Here is a 13,404-nt window from a genome sequence, read left to right as displayed (position 1 = left end):
TATCACGCGATACTCGTCCTAATTTCATTACAATGCAACTCAAAATAAACGCGGCGAAATACGGCGTGATAAGTTATGAAAAATTAACGTAAAACTAAAAAACCTCACGTCAGATTTTTTCATAAAAACTAAACTGCATAATTCTAAATTTTGGTCAATTGTTTGTATCATGTACTAAAAGTAACATAAAAACAATAAATATTCAATTTATTTCATTTTTAATATATATGGGCTTTCATGAATTCATAATAAGTGGTAATCAAAAGCAATATTCAAAAATGTAACTAACTGTAACGCGCTATCATGCGATATGACGCGGACGCCGCACAAAATTGTGATGTCACACGCTGGTAAAGATAACAAGGAATTGAAAGAAACTCCAGTCAATGCGAAGAAAAAAATTTGGTAAAAATAATAATGATTCAGCCTGTAACATCCCACTGCTGGGCATCTCTTTCTCCATATAGGCAAAGAGTTGGTGCTTAATTCAAAATCTATAAATAATAGTAAAAAAAACAATTTCTAAACAATACGATACTTGTATATAAATAATATTCATTCAACATTTAAAGGATAATTCACGACAACATAAATTTAAAAAAATATTTTGTATGCATAAACAAACGATTGAAGACGCTTTGGGTGAAGACAGAAATAGACGCGCGTGCGCTGAATACGGCATGGCATTACTATAGTGAATCATTCACGTCACAGGAGAGTGGAGATTTAATATTCTATAAAAAATTAATAACAATGGGGGTTGAAAATACCTTCAACTTATACTTAACTTATAATAAACTTCAACAAACATCTCAAACCAAGGGTACAATGTACTTTTTTTTTGCTGTAGATGACCCTTGAAATTGAGGAATACGGCGAAAATAACACATAATTTGAGTGAGCTTTAGGTATTCGTAGCATGGGCGTTGTATCAGGGAAGATAAATGACATGTGTAAGTAAGACAAAAGAATAGAGACATGACGACTGGGCGGAGACAGTGGAAGAAAAGAATACGACCCAATATAAATAACAGTCGAATTATGATCCAAAGAGTGTATATATAACTAATATGTAAACTATATAAAGGTAAAGGTGACTTGTCTATTTGTGATTCCTATAGAGGCATATCACTCCTAAATGTGGCAGGTAAAATTCTCTCCCACATCATAAATAAACGCCTAGGTAAGATAGCTGAACAAATCCTACCGGAGAGTCAGTGTGGTTTTCGGCCTAATAGGGGAACATCTGATGCCATATTCGTCGTCAAACAGTTGCAAGAGAAAAGCCTAGAACAACACCGTGATCTGTATCTGTGCTTTGTCGACCTCGAAAGGGCGTTTGATCGAGTCCCGAGAGCTGCACTCTGGATAGTACTTAAGAAAGTGGGTTGCCCAGAGAAGTTTATCAACATAATACGACATCTTCACGATGGCATGTTTGCCAGAGTAGTACATGAAGGCTACTTCTCTGATCAATTCCCGGTGACCAATGGTGTCAAACAGGGTTGTGTTATGGCACCTACACTTTTTGCTCTCTATTTCGCTGCAGTGCTGAAGGATGCGCTCCGGAGTAGCAGCGGTCAAATAGTTATAAATACAAGAACTGATGGCGGGATCTTTAATTTGTCTCGATTTAGAGCCAAAGGCAAAGTTCAGCAGCGTCCGGTACTGGAAATTCTTTACGCCGATGATATCTGTCTAATGGCTGATAGCATGAGTAACCTCAGGCAGTATATGGAAGATCTGAACAAATCTTGTCAAAGATTTGGATTAACGGTAAACGCGTCTAAGACGCAGATATTAAAACAGCCAGCTCGAGGCATGATTGCTGATCCGTCCGCTATACACCTTAATGGAAGGGAACTTGACGTAGTCTCGTCATTTAGATACCTCGGAACATTGCTCAAAAACGATAATCGCTTAGATTCTGAAATCGCCTCGCGTATAGCAAGAGCTGCGGCTGCATTTGGAAAACTACATGCAAGGGTATGGAATTCGCATGACCTGACGCTTAAAACCAAAATAATAGTATACAAGGCAATAATACTTCCAACCCTAATGTACTCCGCTGAGACCTGGTGTACATACAAAGGTGATATTAAGCGACTTGACAGCTTTCATATGAAGTGCTTGCGTACTATTCTCCGAGTGAAATGGCAGGATCGAGTGTCTAACTCTGAGGTGTTGCGAAGGGCGGGAATGGAAGGTATTGAATGCTTACTGATGACCAACCAACTTCGATGGTGCGGACATGTAGTACGGATGGACGATACCAGACTGCCAAAGGCATTGCTTTGTTCGGAGCTTAGTTGTGGGAAGAGGAAAGCCGGAGGTCAATACCTCCGATATAAAGACGTCCTTAAGCGCCACTTATCGGCTTGCGGCATGTCTGTGGACTCGTGGGAGGAGCTGGCACAAAATAGGACAGAATGGAGACGAACCATCAAATCAAGTATATCAATCTTTGAATCCAGTCGCTTGGCAAGCCTAGATGCTAAGCGCGAACAACGGAAATCTCGTCCTAAGCCCTCCTACGACTACACATACAATAAAGACGGGCAATTGTACTGTTTCTCTTGCTGCCGAACGTTTAAAACAAAGTTTGGCTTCGCTAGTCATCTCAGAGCGCACGCCAGGCGCTAACAGAGGGTCGCCGTAGACGGATACGTCTTGGACGACATCATCATCATCATATAACTAATTAACTATATAATTCGATGCCTAACAGCCAAAAAGGGTTAAGCGACATTTTTTGAGAAACTGAGTTATATATATATATATATATATATATATAGTTGTATTCGATTCTAACTATATATATAACTCAGTTTCTCAAAAAATGTCGCTTAACCCTTTTTGGCTGTTAGGCATCGAATTACATACTGTACGGTTTTATGCAAAAACACATAATTATCTTGTCCTTGACCAAGTAGTAATGGTAGTTATTAATAGTAGTCGTGTTTTGGTGTGGTTTATTCATACTCTTTATTGTACATGACAAAAATCAAAAGAATAACATATTACAATTAAAAACGGTCTTATCGCTAGAAGAGCGATCTGTGGTACGCATTAGACAAACAAAGAAAATCTATGCTGCATGGTGGATAAAAGAGATTTTTTTATTTACAGCTGTAAATTCACAATACTGTCAAAATATTAGAAGCAAATAATAGACCGATTTATAGTCCCAAAAATCTTAAGCAGCTGCTGGCCATAATATAAACAAGTGAAAACGACTTTATTATCAACTCGCTGCGCCCGCTACTTCGTGCGCGTGGAATTTAACAAAATAGTTATTGTTCAGTTCACAGTTATAAAATAAATAAAATAATCAAAAATAAAAGTAACCAGAGTTACTCCTTATTACATCAGCTATCTGCCAGTGAAAGTCCCGTCAAAATCGGCCCAGCCGTTACGGAGATTAGCCGAAAAAAACAGACAGACAAAAATTGTAAAAAATGTTACTTTTGGTATATGTACCGTGTATAAATCCATATGAATTTAGTAGAAAAGCGGCTATTTTAATATTATAAACAGACACTCCAGCTTTATTTAAGTGTATAGATAAATTTTTTCAAGTGTACAGATCGATGGAAATTATAATAACAGCGGTTAAATGGTGCTTATGCTTTAAAGAAAAGTACCAAAAAACCCTTTACGAACGTATTAGGAAAATACCTTTTATGTAATATAATCTATCTCATACTACGAAACATATTTCATTTAGGTCAATAAAACTTTGTTAATAACAACAACAAAAAAAAAAAATTAAAAATGTATTTCAACAATAAAAATGTGTTATTAATTTTGTACAGTTATGCGAATCGCTCAATACTTGTACCTACGCACGGCGCATACGAGTGAAGTCAAGGGCATTTGCATCTGCGTGCACGCATCAAGGCATCCACAGGAACGTATTTTTATCACAACATAATTTTAGGTGCAAAGAATTAACACTAACTCTATATACCTACATAGATCTTTCTTGATAAATTAGGATGCCTAATGAATAAAATTTTTATCATCCTCTAATTTTATTACAGTTGACAACCTGCAAGTCTCTCTCTGCTGGGTAAAGGCCTCTCCGCTTTCTACTAGGGTTGAAACGTAACCCACCACGATGCTCTATTGCAGGTTGGTTCATAATTACTGTACTAATAGCAGTATTGTTAACAGGTGTTAATAATAGCAATCAGGAGCGACGGTTTTAGATATTCTTCGAAACATAATAAGTGGCCTACAACGACTAACATCATCACTTCAGCCTATCACAGTCCACTGCTGGCTGACTGCCTCCACAAGTTAGCGCCAAAAATGGCGTGAACTTATGTATGTTGCTTATAGTCATCACGCTGGGCAGGCGGGTCGGTGACCGCAGGGCTGGTTTTGTCGCCCCGAAGACGTTGCTGCCCGTCTTCGGCCTGTGTATTTCAAAGGGAGCAGTTGGATGGTTATTACGCCATCGGTCGACTTTTTAAGTTCCAACGTGGTAGTTGAACTATTTTATCCCTTAGTCGCCTCTTACGACAACCACGGAAAGAGAGGGCGTGGCTATATTCTTTACTGCCGTAGCCGCAAAGGTAGACCAACATACAGAACAAAAACAAATATTTCTAGAAATGAAAATAACCTTTCTGAGCAAGAATCGAAGCCAAATCAGCCGGCGACATATCAGAATATTAGTCCCTTTTAATATAGCAATAGCAAATGTAGTAATAAAATTTAATTTGGTATTTAATTAAATGAACACAAAAATACTTTTTATTTTTTAACACAAATTCCTTACGTTATCGCGCACTTCGATTAAAGTAAGCATTACAAAAGTAGCTTTATAAATAAAAAAACGTGATGTGTTTGCTTATTATGGAATGAAGGAAAATTACTTCTATAAATATAAATGATGACTTATAGTCTAAGATACGAACTACACATGATCATCACCCACCTGCTTAGTGACGAAACTGGTCGACCACACATTACAAGTGCAGCATAAATCAGAATCCTGAAGAAAATTATCAAAAATAATCGTCTTGCTCGAGCTGGAGAACTCACAGTGCAATGGAAGGACATGATTCACAAAGACGTCTCAGTTCATACTTGCAAAAGAGTCCTAAAAAGAATAGGTTACCGATTTTACACCGCTAAGGAGAAACCACTGTTGACTGCTGTACAAAAAAAAAAGAGGTTGAAGTTTGCTCGTGATCATTTAAATTGGATTTCCGAACAGTAGCGTAACATCATTTGGAGTGATGAGTCCAAATTTGAAGTGACAGTCGGCGATGAAAGGAAAAAAGTGATTCAGAACAATGAATGAAAATGAGGCATTTCATACTGATTGTCTCAAACGAAAGTGAAGTTTCCGACGTTTCTTATGATATGGGGCTACATGTCTGCACAAGGTGTTGGTGGTATGCAGTTTGTGGATGGTTCTATCAATTCTGCAAGGTATCAAAATCTTTTGGAAGAGAATTTACTGCCCTCTATTCCGTCACTCAAGCATCAAGATTCCTTCGTTTTTCAACAGGATGGTGCTTCCTGCCAAACTGCAAGGTCAACAAAGACGTGGCTTCTGGCGAAAAGCATCCCTACAATCGAATGGCCATCTAACAGCCTGGACTTGTCGCCGATCGAAACCCTATGGTGGAAAATGGATAAAGTTCTCCGTAAAAATCCATCAAGATCGAAGAGCGACTTAAAGGCTAAACTCTTGGCTGTCTGGGAGTCAATTACGCCTGAGGAATGTGCAGCGTTGGTTGCAACCATGCCTCTTCGCATCAAAGCTGTCCTTGAGAGCAAAGGCGACACAACTAAGTGGTAGACGAACTATTTTGCGTGAGTGACAAGGGTAGACGAATACTTTTGCGTTATGTTTTTTAGAATATTTTTTTAAATTTTTTATGTTATGTAAAGTCATGAAAGAATTTCAGTTATGTTAAAATAAACATTAAAATGTTCGGCGAATTGTGGTTTACTTTTTATTAAACGTTCTTAATTATTTTACCAATATTTACTTTCTATATTTTACGCACTGCACTACTTTCCATACTACAGGAACTATTTTGCATCGGGGCTCGTATATATAAATAAAAATGAATGTTGCTAAGCGCATAACTCGAGAATAGCTCGACCAATGCGGCTAATTTTTTTTTGTATGTTCCATAAGGCCCACGGGAGGTTTTCATACAAAAAAAAATCTTTTTAATTTTTACGATTAACTATTGACAGAACGAAGTCTGTTCGGGCAACTAGTATAAAGTAAAAATAGAAACAGTTGATGTACTCGTATAAAATACTTGAAGTATTTATTTTTTAATTATAGGTGAAGGTGGCGATTACAGAGGTAAATAGCAGTAGGTACATAGGTATGGACAAAAAACTTTACGATGTCTTTTGAAACAACAATACAAAAATTCGCTCCAAGCGGGAAAGTGCGATTCTATTCGATTCAGCCTATAACATCCCACAGCTGGGCATAGGCTTCATTCTCCATGTAGAAGAAGGATATGGGAAAACCCGCGAACGTCAACTTATTTTTCGTCATCATTATTTTATAACTGTCAAATTAGATTTGTTTAAAAAAGGTTTAGATAACCAACGATAAGTCATGAGACTTATTAAAAATAAATAGTACGTAGGATTTAAGATTACTCCTCAATTTTAATTATTTAATATTTACGTATTTTCCGGTTTAATTTACTCTACGTGTCGTTACGGACCGGTTTCACCAGGTGTGGATAAAGGTTATCCTGCACATAAGTTACGAATCGTCTTTAACAGCTGGAGGTAAAATAGGCCATTAGGACCAGATTCTCCTTAATTAATTAACTACAACTTTTAGATTCACTATTGCGTATAGAAATATTTTATAAACACAGTAGAATTTAATTGTAAAAAGAGAATTATATCATAAACTTTTATCTATTGAATACCGTCATCTGTCGATAGCGTTATCAACAACCGGTGAAATTGGTCCTAAAATTTAACATTTACTATGATTTTAAATTAACCTAACGTAAAAAGTAAACTATTTTAAACCATTTAATATTATTTACTACATTTTTGTTAAGTAAATTATTCCTACGATTATGTGAATCTAGTTGTTTGTAAGATTGATGCATTTAAGAAAAACAGACAAAGGAAAAAAATTATTTTTCTTTCATCTCCAGAAGTCTAGGTTAGCATAATCAATCAAAATTGTTATTCATCAATACAAACAATGCAATTATTTTATCTGACAATATTACCGTCCACAATGTTCTAGTCACTGCTGAAGATAAGTGGAAAGTTTATTTTATCCATTGAAGTCACAATTACCAGACTATTCTTCAAAACTCTTTTAAAAAATTAAAAAATGCAATAAATATAATAAAGTGAAATTTTTTCCGTCGAAATATTCCGCTCTTTTATGAAATTGATAACACGCATACGATAATTTTACGTTAAACAAAAGCTAACGGGATCTAAGCACTATTTACCTACGACGACGACGTATTGACACTATCGTTACTCCACCCCTCACTACAGTCATAAGTTTGCATAGTATTTTAGCTTATAAATTACTTGTGGAAATAAATTTTATGACGCTATAGAGGTATATTAAAAGGAGTAGAGATTATATTTTACCCCGGGTAATATCCAAGTTTAGCGCGGTCAAGGAAACCTTTAAAAACTCTACTGTACAAAAAGTACTACGGCCACCAGTAGAACTGAGTAGACACGGCTGGTACAGTTTAGCTCAAACAAATTATATAAATTAAATGAATAAATATTGTCATCTTTATAGACTATTTGCGATAAGAAAATAGTTAACGCATGTCTGAATGGCACACTTCAACAAGTTTTGAGTATAATATGATTCATTAAAATATTTCTCGTCGACCTTCACAAAAGTTTATGCGTTGTGTATTCTAAATTAATATATATATATATATATATATATATATATATATATATATATATATATATATATATATCGTTATCGATAATAGACTCGTAGTTTTGATTAAAAGTTTAAAACCTCTTACATATATCATGAAGTGAAACCACTCACATAAAGTTTAACGACGTGTAATCAATACATATCATAAAAATGTAACAGGTTGCTGGCTCTACATTTAAAATATATGAGAAAAAATATTGGGACCTTTAACAACGCAAATAGAACCCAAAACAATGATTGCCACATTTTTTTTCTGTTTGTTTGTGCGTTTGTGCACGCTAATCTCAGAAACGGCTTATCCGATTTAGATGTGGTTTTTACTACGTTTTTACTTTTTTGTGGCAAGCTTAGCTTAATATTTAGTGTTTGTTCCATGGTAATCGGTTCATAAACAAAAAAGTTATGGCAATTTAAAGAATCACGCAGAACATGTAGTCACTATTCCACGCGGACGAAGTCGCGAGCACAGCTAGTTTGAAATAAATATTAAAACAATTCTTATAACAATAACGTTGATAGAATATTTAAATTAAGAAGGTTTTATTCAATTTATAAATTAAATTATAAAAAATAAACTGTCAATGTTAATGATATGAACAGAAATAACATACTCCACCTGAATATTATCTAATATATAAAATTCTCGTGTCGCGGTGTTTGTAGTTAAACTCCTCCGAAACGGCTTAACTGATTCTCATGAATTTTTTCTGCATATCGGGTGGGTCTGAGAATCGAACAACATCTATTTTTCATACCCCTAAGTTATGGGGGGGGGGGGTTAAGAGGGTTAATAAAATATATGGCAAAACAATGTTTGCGGGGTTAGCTAGTTATTATATAATACTATCAAACAAACAGAAGTTCATAAGATACAATCAAGTGCAACACAGTTTCAACATAGTTTATAATGCTTAAAATCCTATGTAAACAGTTTGATAGATATTTTCGAAAAGACGAACCTATTCGAGGCGGATGCTATTGTACATATTGTACATAGCGCCCGAAGGCTTTTCATTCACTGCGTGTTTCTATATGAGTAATAAAAATAGGTAAAAAACTTTTTAAGTTAAACGGTTTTATGTTAAACATACATTGCAATGTTTAAGATAAATGTACTAAAAACCAAAAAATAATAAAATAGATACAGTCGTGGGAATTATAAACATATGCATAGACTAGACTAAAATAAAACCGTGGGGCACGTCAATTGTCTACAAATTATCGGCTTAATGTGCGATAGAAGAATCGTTTAATTCGTCGTTAAAATAGGCAGTTGGCCCGCAGACGGTGAGGAAATTACTTACTATTTTCTTGCTCATGGAACATGAAACCCTAAAACTCGCTTATAATCGAGCTTGCTAGCTTGTTTCCACATTCTAGCCCTACTTATCACACGTCCATCTTTGTCGGTTGAACAACTGCCTAATTATAGTGTAACATTACAAAACAAACATTTTAATCAACGATTGTAGACAATTGACGTGCCCCACGGTTTTATTTTAGTCTAGTCTATGCATATGTTTATAATTCCCACGACTGTATCTATTTTATTATTTTTTGGTTTTTAGTACATTTATCTTAAACATTGCAATGTATGTTTAACATAAAACCGTTTAACTTAAAAAGTTTTTTACCTATTTTTATTTTCTAGTTTTTAGTTTTTATTTCGCATTCTGTTTAATTCATTTAGTGCTTCATTATTGCAACACTTCAGCCTATCGCAGTCCACTGCTGGACATAGACCTCCCCAAATTCGCGCCACACATCCCGGTCTTCCGCAATCCTCATCCAGCCTACACCGGCAATCTTACGTAGATCGTCAGTCCAACGGGCCGGAGGACGTCCCACACTGCGTTTGCCAAGACGCGGTCTCCACTCTAGGACCCGTCTACTCCAACGGCCATCGGTCCTGCGACACAGATGACCAGCCCACTGCCACTTCAACTTGCTAATTCTGTGGGCTATGTCGGTTACTTTCGTTCTCTCGCGGATAGTCTCATTTCTAATCCTGTCTTTGAGAGAGACCCCAAGCATAGCCCGTTCCATTGCACGTTGAGCGACTTTAAACTTGTGGACCAGTCCCTTCGTCAGTGTCCACGTCTCGGCTCCGTATGTTAACACAGGCAGGACGCATTGCTCGAAAACTTTTGTCTTCAAGCATTGCGGAATCTTCGAAGTGAAGACTCGACGGAGCCTGCCAAACGCCGCCCAGCCCAACCGAATCCCCCTATCGGCCTCCTTCTCGAAGTTGTTGCGGCCTAGTTGGATAGTATGGCCTAGGTAAATATAATCCTGAACAACTTCGAGAAGGGTACCATCGACCGATACCGGTATCGGTATGACTTGGTTGTTAAACATAACTTTCGTCTTATCCAAGTTCATACAGAGACCGACACGTCGGGAGGACTCGTTTAGGCCGGCCAGCATTTGGCCTAACTCATCCAGCGTCTCCGCAAAGATGACAATATCGTCGGCGAAACGAAGGTGAGAGATGAATTCACCATTGACGTTGATGCCTCGTTCCCCCCAATCCAAGGTCTTAAAAACATCCTCTAGCGCAGTGGTAAACAGTTTCGGTGATATTACATCCCCCTGTCTTACCCCACGCCGGAGGGAAATAGGTCTTGTTCTTTGGTCATTGACATGAACGGTCATCGTCGCCGCGTCGTACATAGATTTCAGTACCTCGATATATCGCCAGTCGATATGACATCTCTGCAGAGAGTCCAGGACAGCCCAGGTCTCGACAGAGTCGAAGGCTTTCTCGTAGTCCACAAATGCCATACACAGCGGTTGATTATATTCTTCCGTCTTTTGGATAATCTGCCGAACAGTATGGATGTGGTCCACGGTGCTGTAGCCATTTCGAAACCCAGCCTGCTCTGGTGGTTGGAATTCGTCGAGTCTTCTGGCGAGACGATTCGTAACAACCCTCGAAAACAGCTTATAGACGTGGCTCAGAAGTGAGATCGGTCTGTAATTCTTTAACAGAGACTTATCGCCTCTCTTAAAGAACAGCACCACCACACTCCTGGACCACGCCTCCGGCGTGGTACCTCGGTGGATGACGGCGTTAAATAGTCTTGCCAAGGCTTTCAGGACAGGTCGCCCTGCGGCTTTAAGGAGTTCAGTGGTAACTCCGTCATCCCCCGGGGCCCTCCCGTTTTTAAGCTGTCCGAGCGCTGCACTAATCTCGCCCTCTTCGAAGTCCGGGATACTCTCCGAATAATGGCGCAACAATGGTGCCCGTGGATCTTCGGTGTCCCAAGTCGCAGGCTTGCGTGCGCTCGACGAGTACAGCTGTCCATAAAAATTCTCAACCTCTTCTCGGATCTGAGGGCGAGAGCAGACGGTTCTGCCATCTGCTGTTTTAAGCTTCGCAAGAAGGCTTCTCCCCAATGGTCTTTGAAAAACTTTGGACCCCCTATTCTGCTCAATCAGAGTAGTAACCTCTCTGGTATTTGAGCAGCGGAGGTCTCGGCGAATAAGCTTCCGTATCCTCTTGGAAAGAGCCCTCTGTTCTGGCGAAGCAGCCGGCAACTCGTGCCTCTGCCGCATCAGATCCAAGGCTTCGGGAGAAAGTTTGGACTGCTTCGTTGGCTTTGTTGGTGGAAAGTGCCTGCGACCCAGTGTACACACCGTCTTCACCACGTAGTCGGTTATCTCGTCCACGTCGCTAGTAGTTTCCAGCGAATCGAATCGGTTTTGGAGTTCCAATTGGAACTGCTCGGAGCCACATAGTATTTGGGGCAGCGTAGGTCGGAGAGTAGATTTCATCAAGCGGGTCCGCTCCTTTCGGAGACATATATTCAGAGTGCCCCGTACTAGCCGGTGGTCGCTGCCGGTGTTAAACCTGTTAATCACTGAGACATCTCTGAATATATGCCTTTTATCCGCTATGATGAAATCTATCTCGTTCCTCGTCACAGTATCGGGGCTTTGCCATGTCCACCTCCTTTGGGGCTTCTTCTCAAAAAATGAGTTCATCAAGAAGAGCCCCTCCGATTCGAGGAAGTTGACAAGCGTCTGCCCCCTGTGATTCCTGTGCCCCAATCCGTGTGGTCCGATGCTCGATCCGTCGCGGCCTTGTACTCCCACTTTAGCGTTGAAGTCTCCCATAACAACGCTGTAGAAGGTCGAAGTAGTGCCATGTATGGCCCTTGTAATATCTTCATACAAGGCTTCGACTTCATCGTCAGAGTGTGCCGAGGTCGGCGCATATACCTGTATCACTTTCAGGGAGTACCTGTCGGTGAGCTTAAGTACAAGGTACGCTACCCGGGTCGACACACTACTGACTTCCACAACGTTGTTAGTGAGAGTCTTGTGAACCAGAAAACCGACGCCACCTTGGGAAAGCCCATCACCTTCACGGAAGTAGAACAAGTGCCCGGAGTCCAGGATCATCGTGTCCTCACCCTGTCTTCGGACTTCAGACAACCCCAGTATGCTCCACTTAATGTGACTAAGTTCCACTTCAAGTTCGGTAAGGCGATGGTCCAACCGTAGCGTGCGTCCATTATACGTAGCCAGGTATAATTTATGGCAGCCTCTCGTACCCCGGTGATTTTTAGCACCCTCTACCCCACCGTTACCTCGGCCGCTGCCATAGCCGGGAATAGTGGGGCTGCCGGGAACTAAGGGCCTAAATTTTTGGCGCGAACTCATGGGTTTTTTTGCCCGTAGTCACCACGCTGGGCAGGCGGGTTGGTGACCGCAGGACTGACTTTGTCGCACCGAAGACGCTGCTGCCCGTCCTCGGTCTGTGCATTTAAAAAGCCAGCAGTTGGATGGCTATCCCGCCATCGGTCGGCCTTTTAAGTTCCAAGGTGGTAGTGGAACTGTGTTATCCCTTAGTCGCCTCTTACGACACCCACGGGAAGAGATGGGGTGGCTAAATTCTTTAGTGCCGTAGCCACACAGCACATATTATCATATCATTATTGCAAGGCCCATCTTAAATATTGAGGTTGTATAGTGCACTGTATTCTTCTTGTCAAGCCCTTTTATTTGATACCCATATTGGTGGGATTGATAAAAAATTGTTATCAGACATTTGGTAGCGGCGGCCAGCTTAGATTTCAATTTTGCATAGTAAATTGTATTCTACTTGTTGAGACCTTTCATTTGATACCCATGTTGATGGGATTGATAAAACCTAAGTTATCCGCCATTTTGTAGAGGCCGCCATCTTGGATTTTAATTTTATATAGTACATTGATTATACTGGTTGAGCACTTTCATTTGATACCCATATTGATGGGATCGATAAAACCTACGTTATCCGCCATTTTGTAGCGGCCGCCATCTTGTATTTCAATTTTTTATAGTATATTGTATTCTGCTTGTTGAGCCCTTTCATTTGATACCCATATTGATGGGATTGATAAAACCTACGTTATCCGCCATTTTGTAGCGGCCGCCATCTTGGATTTCAATTTTTTATAGTATATTGTATTCTGCTT

Source organism: Melitaea cinxia, chromosome 20, assembly GCF_905220565.1.
Source record: "Melitaea cinxia chromosome 20, ilMelCinx1.1, whole genome shotgun sequence".
Lineage (NCBI taxonomy): Eukaryota > Metazoa > Arthropoda > Insecta > Lepidoptera > Nymphalidae > Melitaea > Melitaea cinxia.
The sequence above is the reverse complement of the archived record's forward strand: the minus strand, read 5'-3'. Positions refer to the sequence as shown.